Raw genomic sequence first — 10,665 nt, 5'->3', positions numbered from 1 at the left:
TTAAGAAGGCTGAATAGAGACCCCCAATATCTAATGGCTTGTAGGGTTTACTCTGAAAGACCCACCATTAGTCTGATGGGATTCCCTTTGTAGGTGACCTGTCCTTTCTCTCCAACTGCTTTTAACATATATATATATATATTTTCATTTCTGCCTTAGAGACTCTGATGATTATGTTTTTTGGGGGATGATCTTCTTGTGAAATATTTTGTGCGAGTTCTTAGCATCTTGTATATTTGAATGCTTGTCTTTCTTGCTAGATTGGGGAAGTTCTCATGGATTATATACTAAAATATGTTTTCCAAACTCCTTTCATTCTACCAATCTTGTTCAGAGATACCAATGAGTCATAGATTGAGTCTTTTTACATAAGTCTAAATTTCATGGTGGTTTTCTTTTTCTTTTTTTCTTTTTTTTTTGAGAGAAAGAAAGAAAGAGAAAGAAAAAGTGGGAGAGAGAACAGGATTTTTGCTCTATTGCCTGGGCTGGAATGCAATCTAAAAATAGGTATTAAAAACCTCTTTTATGCCAATAATTGTGCTTAACAACAGAGACAGGAAGGAATAAGGGAAGAAAATAATAAACAAACAGCCAACCAATATTTCATTTAAGTCTGTGAAATGCTATGCAAATGCTGAAGAATGATTTACTTCCAATTTTCCAATTATGTGGTCACTTTCAAAATAGGTGTAATGTGATACTGAGAAAAATGTATGTTCTGTGGACCTGGGGTGGAGAATTCTATAAATATTCACTAAGTTTACTTATTCCAGGTCTAAGTTCAAATCATAGATGTCCCTATTAATTTTCTATGTCATTGATCCGTCGAATATTAAGATTGTGGTGTCAAAATCTCCCGCTATTATTGTGCGGGAGTCCAGGTCTCTTTATACGTTATTAAGAACTTGTCTTATGTATCTGGGTGCTCCTATATTGGGTTCATATATATTTATAATCATTAACTCCTGTTGTTGCATTGATCCTTTTACCATTATGTAATGTCCTTCTTTGTTTCTTTTAGTCTTTGTTACTATTAAAGTCCATTTTGTGAGAGACGAAAGTTACAACTCCTGTTTCTTTTTTTTTTTGCTCTCCATTTAATTGGTGAATCTTCCTCCATCCCTTTGTTTTGAGTCTTTGTATGTCATTGCTTGTGAAATAGATCTGGATACAGCGTACCGATGGGTTTTGACTTTTTATTCAATTTACCTGTCTGTGTCTTTGGTTGGGGCATTTGATCCATTCAAATTTAGAATTAATATTAATATTTGTCAGTTCCATATTGTCATTTAATGCTAGCTGGCTATTTTGCCCATTAGTTGATGGAGATTCTTCATTATAGAGATACTCTTTATGTTTTGGTAAGTTTTTGGGATGACTGATACTGGTTGTTCCTTTCTGTTTGTAGTGCTTCTTTCAGAAGCTCTTGTAAAGCAGGCCTGGTGGTGATGAAATCGCTGAGTGCTTGCTTGTTCACCAAAAATTTTCTTTTTCCTTTGCTTATAAAGCTTAGTTTGGCAGGATATGAGATTCTGGGTTGAAAATTCTTTTCTTTGAGGATATTGAATATTGACCCCTACTCTCTTCTAGTTTGTAGGATTTCTGCTGAGAGATCTGCTGTGAGTCTGATAGGCTTCCCTTTATGGGTAACCTGACCTTTCTCTCTAGCTGCCCTTAGAATTTTCTCCTTTATTTCAACCCAGTGAATCTAGCGATTATGTGTCTTGGAGTTGCTCTACTTGAGAAATATCTTTGTGGTGTTCTCTGGATTAGCTGGAGTTGAGTATTGTCCTGCCTTACTAGATTAGGAAAGTTTTCCTGAATAATATCCTGAAGAATATTTTCCAACTTGGATTCATTCTCTTCATGACATTCAGGTATACCTATCAATCGTAAATTAGATCTTTTCACATAGTCCCATATTTCTTGGAGACTTTGCTCATTCCTTTTTACTCTTCTCTAATCTTGTCTTCTCATTTCATTTCATTAAGTTGGTCTTCGACCTTTGATGTCCTTTCTTCTGCTTGATCAATTCAACTGTTAAAACCTGTGCATACTTCACAGAGTTCTCACTGTATTCTTTAGTTCCATTAATTCGCTTATATTCCTCTCTAAATTGTCTATTCTCGTTAGAATTTCGTCAAACCTTTTTTCAAGATTCTTACTTTCTTTACATTGGGCTAGAACATATTCTTTTAGTTCACTAAAGTTCCTTATTATTCACTTTCTGAAGCCTAAATCTGTTAATGGAACTCACTCGTTCTCCATCAGGCCTTGTTCTCTTGTTGATGAGGAACTATGATCACCTGTAGAAGGAGAGGCATTCTGATCTTGGGTATTCCCAGCCTTTTTACGCTGGTTTCTTCACTTCATTATGAGTTCATCCACCTGTCATCTTTGTAATTACCTACTTTCAAATTAGGTCTCTGAGTGGATGTCCAACTTGTTGATTCCCAGCGCCGAAATCTGAGCAAACCACTGCACTGGCCAAAACAACGGCATCAAGATTCGTGGTGCTTTTCTGCCCAGGAATCTCCAGTCTGGCTTCCCTCTTGAGTCCCTTCTTCAATCAGGTAAATGGGTGACTCTGCCTTCCCGGAGCTCCAAACATTGGTCAGTCCCATTTACTCTGCACCGAGAACCGCTGCACCAGGGGGCTGGCAAAACCATGACGCTGGCCATAAGAGTCACCCTGGCTACCTGTGGGGCTCCTCCACTGGGAATCTTCCAGTCCGTGGGTAACAAAAATTCATCTGAAAGTGTGGCGTCCTCTTGTTCTGTGCATTTTCTCTGGGAGCTACAATCCCGAGCTGCTAATGATCAGCCATCTTGGATCTCTCTTGGTGGTTTTCTTTATTTCCTTCATTAAAACAAATTTTTGTACTACTGTGTTATTTCAGAAAGTCAGTCATCTAGTTCTGAGATTCTTTCCTCAACTTCATCAATTCTGATATTAATACTGCCAATTGCATTATGAAATTCTTATAGTATGATTTTCAACTCTATCATGTGGGTTATGTTCCTTTCTATACTCACTATTTTTGTTTTTTTTTTTTCTGTTAGTTCCTGTATTTTATTATTGTGACTCTTGGCTTCCTTAGATTGGGATTCTCTGTTCTCCTGGAACTTGGTGGTCTTTGTTCCTATCTGTATTCTGAATTTTATTTCTGTCATTTCACCTACCTCAGCCTGGTTAAGAACACTTGCTGGAGAACTAGTACAGTTGTCTGTAGCAAAGAAGGACCTTTGGCTTTTTTACTTGTCAGAGTTCTTGTGCTGGTATGTTCTCATCTTTATTGGTTGATAGTCCTTATATCCTTTTTGATGCTGTCCTTTCAATGTCTTTTATCTTTCATCTTATTTGATGGCATTGAATAATCTTGGTGATTTGATTGTTGTATATGGTGGGTTAAGTTTACCGGATTCATTTCTGGAAAATTTTTTGGGTCCAAGACTCAGTTTAGGACTCCTGAAATGCATATTCTAACTCTGGTGGACTGGTGTTGAGCCTTTACTTTTTTTTTGTGGCTCCTTGACTTTAGAAATCAGTTATACTAGAAGGTCAAAAGTGCTCACAAACCTCTACTCACAACATTCTGATGGGCAGTGTCAGCCAAAGCAATTCATAAGGTGGTGGCAGAATAATTCATTCTTGTTTGCACATTCCAGTAGCAACTGCAGCTGCAGCATGGTGGGTTGCACGTTTTTTTGGCTGTGGCACAGTGCTAGTGGATGCCAGGTTGCCAGCCTCCATGCAGGCATTCACCACACCCGCTGGTGTTGGCACCTCAGCCTCCATGCACACAGGTGCTTGCAGCATTGTCTAGCATTTGCAGCATGGTTCAGGGGACAGGAGAACCACACCAGTGACTATGTGCAAGTTCATGCCAGTGGTGTTGTTTGCACCCTCCATTCATGTTCCCACATGCAGGAGTGACTGCTCAGTGCTGGGGTGGGTCTCCTTTTCTCCATGCCTGATTTTGCACTACAGGTAGTTTTGACACATGGGTGGGGCACTGATGGGGATGGATCTGGTGAGTCCTCTGTCTACCTGTGCTCCAACAACAATTTTGGTGTAGTGGTGTGAAGGGGCAGGGTTCATTCCTGCTGGCATTAGTGGAACAACACTGTGCATACACACACACATGTGCTGGCAGGGGAGAAAAAGCAAAATCTTCTCATGCACAAATTCATTAGCAAAATTATGTGGGGACTGGGCACATGTGAGTGTGTGCAGGCAAAGCAGGATTGGGGACCTGAAGTGGGGGGAGGTTGCAAGCAGGCTTGTGCATGTCCACTGGGGGTACTTTTTAGGAGAATTCTAGCAGTAAGGTATGATCTGCCAGTGCAGGAGATCTGCCAGTGCAGAAGCTTCTGGAGTTACCTGTGGGCTGCACTGCAAGCAGGTACAGCCTGGCTAGGGCCCCTGGAGATGCCCACAGTCCAAGGGATGCTCAGGTTAGACCAACTCTTTCTCATAGGCAAGATCACCCTGCAGAGTTTAGGTCCAACAATTCCCCTTAAGGCTAAAGTCTCATGGGAATGAGTCAATCCCAGGGAAATGGTGGCCCTGGCCATGCTCCACTACAAATACTCCTGTACCAAACCCTCTGGGCTCTGCTCTGGCTGGAGTTCTGCCCCTACTACTAATCTGAGGAACTCTCCCTGCCAATTCAATTGTCTGTGGTGGTCACGTGGTCTGCTTTTGTCAGGATTCCAAAGGCCAGTGCTAAAAGTTGGTTTCTCCTTGCCTATTCAACTTATCCCTTTCTCAGGAGGCACTGGGGGACAAGAATTAATGTGCAGCAGTTCTGTATGCAGTAGTCCCATACAGTGTTGCCAGCTTTCTCCCTCTTAAGCCCAGCTTCTGTGTCTTCCCCCCATCTGCTCTCAATGCCTTCCCTCTAAAGATCTACTCATAGTACACCAGTCTTCCCATTGCCCTGTCCCTCGGTGGTAGGTGCTCCTCCTGGCTGTGTCTAGTCAGCCATTTTATCCCCACTTCTAAGTAAACTATTTAACCAAGCAAGTATGTGTCGAACATAAGCAGGTTTCTTCATAAATGTAAGAGCTAAGTAAGAACTTGTATACAGAGATTTGGGATAAACTATACAGATGGATTTGAAATAGGAAAGAAAAATGAAGCTTAGATATTAGTGTAAGGGTGGAATAAAGTTACTGAGCTGCCAGATGAAAGCAAGATGAAATGCAGAAATGTTAATTAATATATTTGAGCTTGGATTAGACATATTATTCTCCTATCCAAAAAAATAGAATCAATAATTAATTCCAAAATACTACTCAAATTCACATAAACTAATCCAATATCATACTTGACTCAGATCTGTAAGAAAAGTAAAAGGGATTTCCAAATAGGCACACAACTTAAAGTTTTCTAAGTAACTCATTTTTGACTCAAATTCTAGAGCTTCAGATTTTCTCCAAGTGTTAGGATTGAGAATCATATGCTAAATAAAATGTATAATTGGCCTCTTCTTATTTATACACTTGTACTGATTAATCAGGTCTTATTTGCTCCTACATTTATGAGATATAAATCTGCATTAGATATATTCTTCATTTAAAACATCTCTGATATTTGTTGCTACCTTTATCATTCAATCTGTTATAATTATTGTCTTCCCAATTTTGTTTGCTGGTCCTGAATTACTGTGTTGTTTGTTCATGAACATGAACAAAATGAAATCAGGATTGAAGATTATTTACTTTTTATTTTTTAAAATTTATTTAATTTATTTTGTTTTTATTTTATTATTATTATTTTTTGAGACACAATCTCATTCTGCTGCCCAGGTTAGAGTGCAGTGGCATGATCTCAGATCACTTCAACCTCTGTCTCCTGGATTCAAGTGTTTCTCCTGCCTCAGCCTCCTGAGAAGCTAGGTTTACAGGTGTGCACCACCCTGCCTGGGTAATTTTTGTATTTTTAGTAGAAATGGGGTTTCACTATGTTGACCATGCTGGTCTTGAACTCCCCACCTCAGGTGCTCCACCTGCCTTAGCCTCCCAAAGTACTGGGATTAAAGGCATGAACCACCACTCCCAGCTCTATTTATCTTTTAGAAATCAACTTTTATAGAAAGCTCAACAAAGTGTGTACTCTTTTTTTTTAGAACTATTGTTCAAGTTTCGGGGAAAGCATGTGCAGTTTTGTTATGTAAATAAATTATACATAAATATTTTCATTACCAGATAGTAAACATAGTACCTGATAGATTGTTTTTCAATACTCTCCCTCCTTCCAGCATCCACTCTCAAATAGGTCTGACTGTGTTGCTTCCTTCTTTGTGTCCATATGTACTTGATGTTTGGCTCCCACTTGTAAGTGAGAAAATGCAGCATTATATTTTTGTTTCTTTGTTAGTTTGCTTAGGATAATGGCCTCCAGATCCAATAAGGTTCTGGAAAGGGCATGCATTTGTTCTTTTTTATGGCTGCATAGTATTTCATGGTGTATATGTACCACATTTTCTTTACTCAGTCTACCATTGATGCACATTTGGGTTGATTTTATGTTTTTTTTTTAAATTTTTATTGTGACTAGTGATGTGATGAATATACACATATATGTGTCTTTATGGTAGAATGATTTGCATTTTTTTTGATGTACATACTCAAAAGCAGAATTGCTGGGTCAAATTGTAGTCCTGTATTAAGTTTTTAAATAAATCACCACACTACTTTCTGATGTGGCTGAACTAATTTTTCTTTGTACCATCAGTTTATAAGTATTCTTTCTCCACGATCCTTGCCAGCATCTGTTATTTTTGACTTTTTAACAATAGCCATTCTGACTAGTGTGAAGTGGTATTTCATCATCATGATTTTTATTGGCATATCTCTAATTATTTGTAATGTTAAACATTTTTTATAAGGTTGTTGATTGCATGTATGTCTTCTTTTGAAAAATGTCTGTTACTGTTATTTGACTACTTTGTAATATGGTTGTTTGTTTTCATGTGTAAATTTAAATTCCTTTTAGATTTTTGGATATTAGACCTTTGTCAGATGCATAGTTTTCAAATATTTTCCCTACTGTTAGGTTGTCTGTTTACTCTGTTGATAGTTTCTTTTGTTGTGCAGAAGCTTTTTACTTTAATCAGGTCTCATTTGTCTATTTTTGGTTTTGTTGTAATTACTGTTAGTGTCTTTGTTATGAAATATTTACCCAGTCTTATGTCCAGAATGGTATTTCCTAGGTTATGTTTCAGGATTTTTGTACTTTTAAGTTTTACAGGTAAATGTTTTAAGCCATCTTGACTTAACAATTGTATATTGTGTCAGAGAGGTGTCCAGTTTTCATCTTCTGCGTAAGAGTAGTCAGTTATCCAAGCACCATTTATTAAATAGATAATTTTTCCCATTGCTTGTTTTTGTTTACTTTGTGGAATATTACATAGTTGTAGGTGTGTGGCTTTACTTTTTGGCTTTCTATTCTGTTCCATTTGTCTATGTGTCTGCTTTTGTACCAGTACCATGCTGTTTTGGTAACTGTAGCCTTTCAGTGTAGTTTAATGTCAGGTAATGAGATGACTTGAGTTCTGTTCTTTTGCTTAAAATTGCCTCGGCTATTTTGGCTCTATTTTTGTTCCCTATGAGTTTTAAAATATTTCTTTAAATTCTATTCAGAATGTCATTGGTAGTTTGGTAAGAATAGCATGCAATATATAAGTGGTTTTAGGCAGTATGTCCCTTTTAACAATATTTATTCTTCCTATCAAGGAGCATGAAATGTTTTTTCATTTGTTCATCTCTGATTTTTTTAAGCAGTGTTTTGTAATTCATTTTGTAGCTATCTTTTACCTTCCAGGTTAATTTTATTTCTAATATTTTTCATCTTTTTGTGGTTATTGCAAATTGAATTTTCTTCTTCATTTGGTTCTCAGCTTGGATGTTGTTGGCATATAAAAATATTCTCACCTTGCTGTTGGAATTGGCCCAGGATGACAACCGAAGAATGGAGTCAGTTTTATCAAAACATAAAAGCCAGATTACTACTTTCACTGACTACCTATAAGAATATTTAGATACAGATGAGCTGGTATGGATCTTAGAAAAGTAGCATCTTATTAAAAAAGAAAATTCTAAGCTGTTGTCTGATATAAGTGCTTGTCTATGGTTTACATGCAAGAGGAAATTTTAACCAATTGGAATAATGGGCCCTTCAACAGATGCTGCCTGAGGATGTATACTACCTGTATATACTTGGGAATGGACTGGATCTGGGAGAAACAAAAAGAACAACCAAAAAAAAAAAATATCAATGTAGCCTACAGTGCTTCTTAGAGAGAAAATATTGTTTCTACACTATCCATCAAATGGCACAAATAAGTGTAGGAGAAGGAAAATCAATCGCAGAATGGTTTGGACCACATACAGTTGCCCAGGACTTTAAAAAACTTGCTTTATTTGATTAATGGAATTCCTTGGCTGCTTATGTTTCAACTGATAACACAGTGGTCATTGAAGATACCAAAAAATGTGCTGTATCCTTCCCTTGAGTGCTGACGCAGACAGTGATAGGCCTCCCAATTCTCTGACTGCTTCAAACTAGAGTAAAGGCACCTCTACCTACTGCCTAGCCTGGAAATCCCTGAAGTTAATTGTACCCTTTCACCTGGGCATAAACCAACACAACCCTGTTTATGTTGATGAGTGTTTTAAGATGCCACAGTCTTTAGAGGCATCAGGAGAAAAACCAAATAATGCCTACTATAGAATCCATGACTGTTTAGCTTATCTTCTTGGACCCTCACACGACCCAGACCTTTGTCAACACTGAAGAGAGTGAATGGTCGATAATCAGACTTTTCAGAGCCTGGATCCTCCAGTTGCATTGGGATTTTTCTGCAAATAAGAAAAAGACTTTAATAATTGGCATAGCCTTGTTCAGAAGTAATTTCTAAAGGAGAATTTTAGGACATTTGAATTAATTCAGAAACATCCATCACACTGGCCTCTCTTTCAGTCAAGCCAGAATTGACAACCACTGGGGCAGAATTCATTTACTCTACTGAACAACTGGAGGAATTTGATCTGAAGGAAGATATTGAGATTCTGAACGTGTAGAATCCTGGGAAAGAATCCTTGACTTGGAGGACTGTCTTCCATCTGGCACCATAAAAACATGAACTTATTACATAAAACTTTTCTAGTCGACAAGTGCCTGATATGCCAATAGCATACAAACTCTATAGTAATTATGATTGCATACAAACTCGATAGCAATCATGACTGAGCCAACCACTGTTTCTCAGAAGAAAACAAAACAAATTAAAGTAACCCTTTCCCAGAAAGAAATAGAACAACCATGGAGCTTAGGTGCAGGGAGATGAGAAGTTCATTGCTTCATGGCTTGTCTTACATGGCTACAACAAGTCTTCAGCTGCTGCAATGATGAGATGGACATATTGAAGACAGACAGCACCTCTCACCTTGCTTCAAGCACAAGCAAATGAGAGATGATTAAGTTGTTCTTTTTCACCATTTCAGGTGTGACCTCTTTGGAAATGAATATGCAGAAGCAATCTGTTCTCTTTCTCAAATAATAAAGTGACTGAATCAGGGAAGAAATGGTTCTTGTTAAATAATTTGAATGTGTAATTTAAGTAATTGTAATTATATCAAACATTTTGTCAAATAATGTCAAATATATACTCTTGATCTCTTTCGTATTTGGGGAAATCTCATTATTTAGTGGGTCACTGTCCCCATTCTTACTGATACTTTTGTCAGATGTCACCTTGTCCTTGAATCAAATCATGATCACTTAAATCAGGCATCAGAAAACTTTTTCTGTAAAGAATCAGACTAAATACTTTAGGCTTTGCAGTTTATGCAGCCTCTGTCACATCTACTTAACTGTGCTGCTGACATGCAAAAGCAACCATAGAAAATATGCACACAAATGAGCATGGCTGTAATCCAAGTAAATATTATCAACAGCCCTTTATGCTAAAAACTCTCAATAAACTAGGTATTGAAGGAATGTAACTCAAAATAATAAAAGCTATTTACAATGAATGCACAGCTAATATCATACAGAATGGGCAAAAACTGGAAGCATTCCCTTTGAAATCTGGCACTAGACAAGGATGCCCTCTACCACCACTCCTATTTAATATAGCACTGGAAGTTCTAGCCAGAGCATTCAGACAAGAAAAAGAAATAAAGGGTATTCAATTAGGAAAGGAGGAAGTCGAATTGTCTCCATTTGCAGACGCCATGATTGTATATTTAGAAGACCCCATCGTCTCAGCCCCAAATCTCCTGAAACTGATAAGCAACTTTAGCAAAGTCTCAGGATACAAAATCAATGTGCAGAAATCACAAGCATTTCTATACACCAATAACAGACAAACAGAGAGCCAAATCAAAAGTGAACTCCCATTCACAATTGCTACAAAGAGAATAAAATACCTAGGAATACAACTAACAAAGAATGTAAAAGTCCTCTTCGAGTGTAAATTAGTTCAACCATTGTGGAAGATAGTGTGGCAATTCCTCAAGGACTTAGAAATAGAAATTCCATTTGACCCAGCAATCCCATTACTGGGTATATATCCAAAGGATTATAAATCTTTCTATTATAAGGACACATGCAGATGAATGTTCATTGCAGCACAGTTTACAATAGCAAAGACA

At 37.6% G+C, this 10,665-nt stretch overlaps 1 pseudogene; it reads left to right on the top strand.

Moving 5' to 3' along the window:
- The first annotated feature begins 7,978 nt into the window (after positions 1 to 7,978).
- On the top strand, positions 7,979 to 9,090 carry LOC105729867 (cysteine protease ATG4A-like; annotated as a pseudogene).
- The last annotated feature ends 1,575 nt before the right edge of the window (positions 9,091 to 10,665 follow it).

The sequence above is a fragment of the Aotus nancymaae genome, unplaced genomic scaffold (assembly GCF_030222135.1).
Source record: "Aotus nancymaae isolate 86718 unplaced genomic scaffold, 86718_ANA_hifiasm-v0.15.2.pri h1tg000004l, whole genome shotgun sequence".
In the NCBI taxonomy this organism is placed as follows: domain Eukaryota; kingdom Metazoa; phylum Chordata; class Mammalia; order Primates; family Aotidae; genus Aotus; species Aotus nancymaae.
This window is presented reverse-complemented; position numbering and strand designations above follow the sequence as displayed.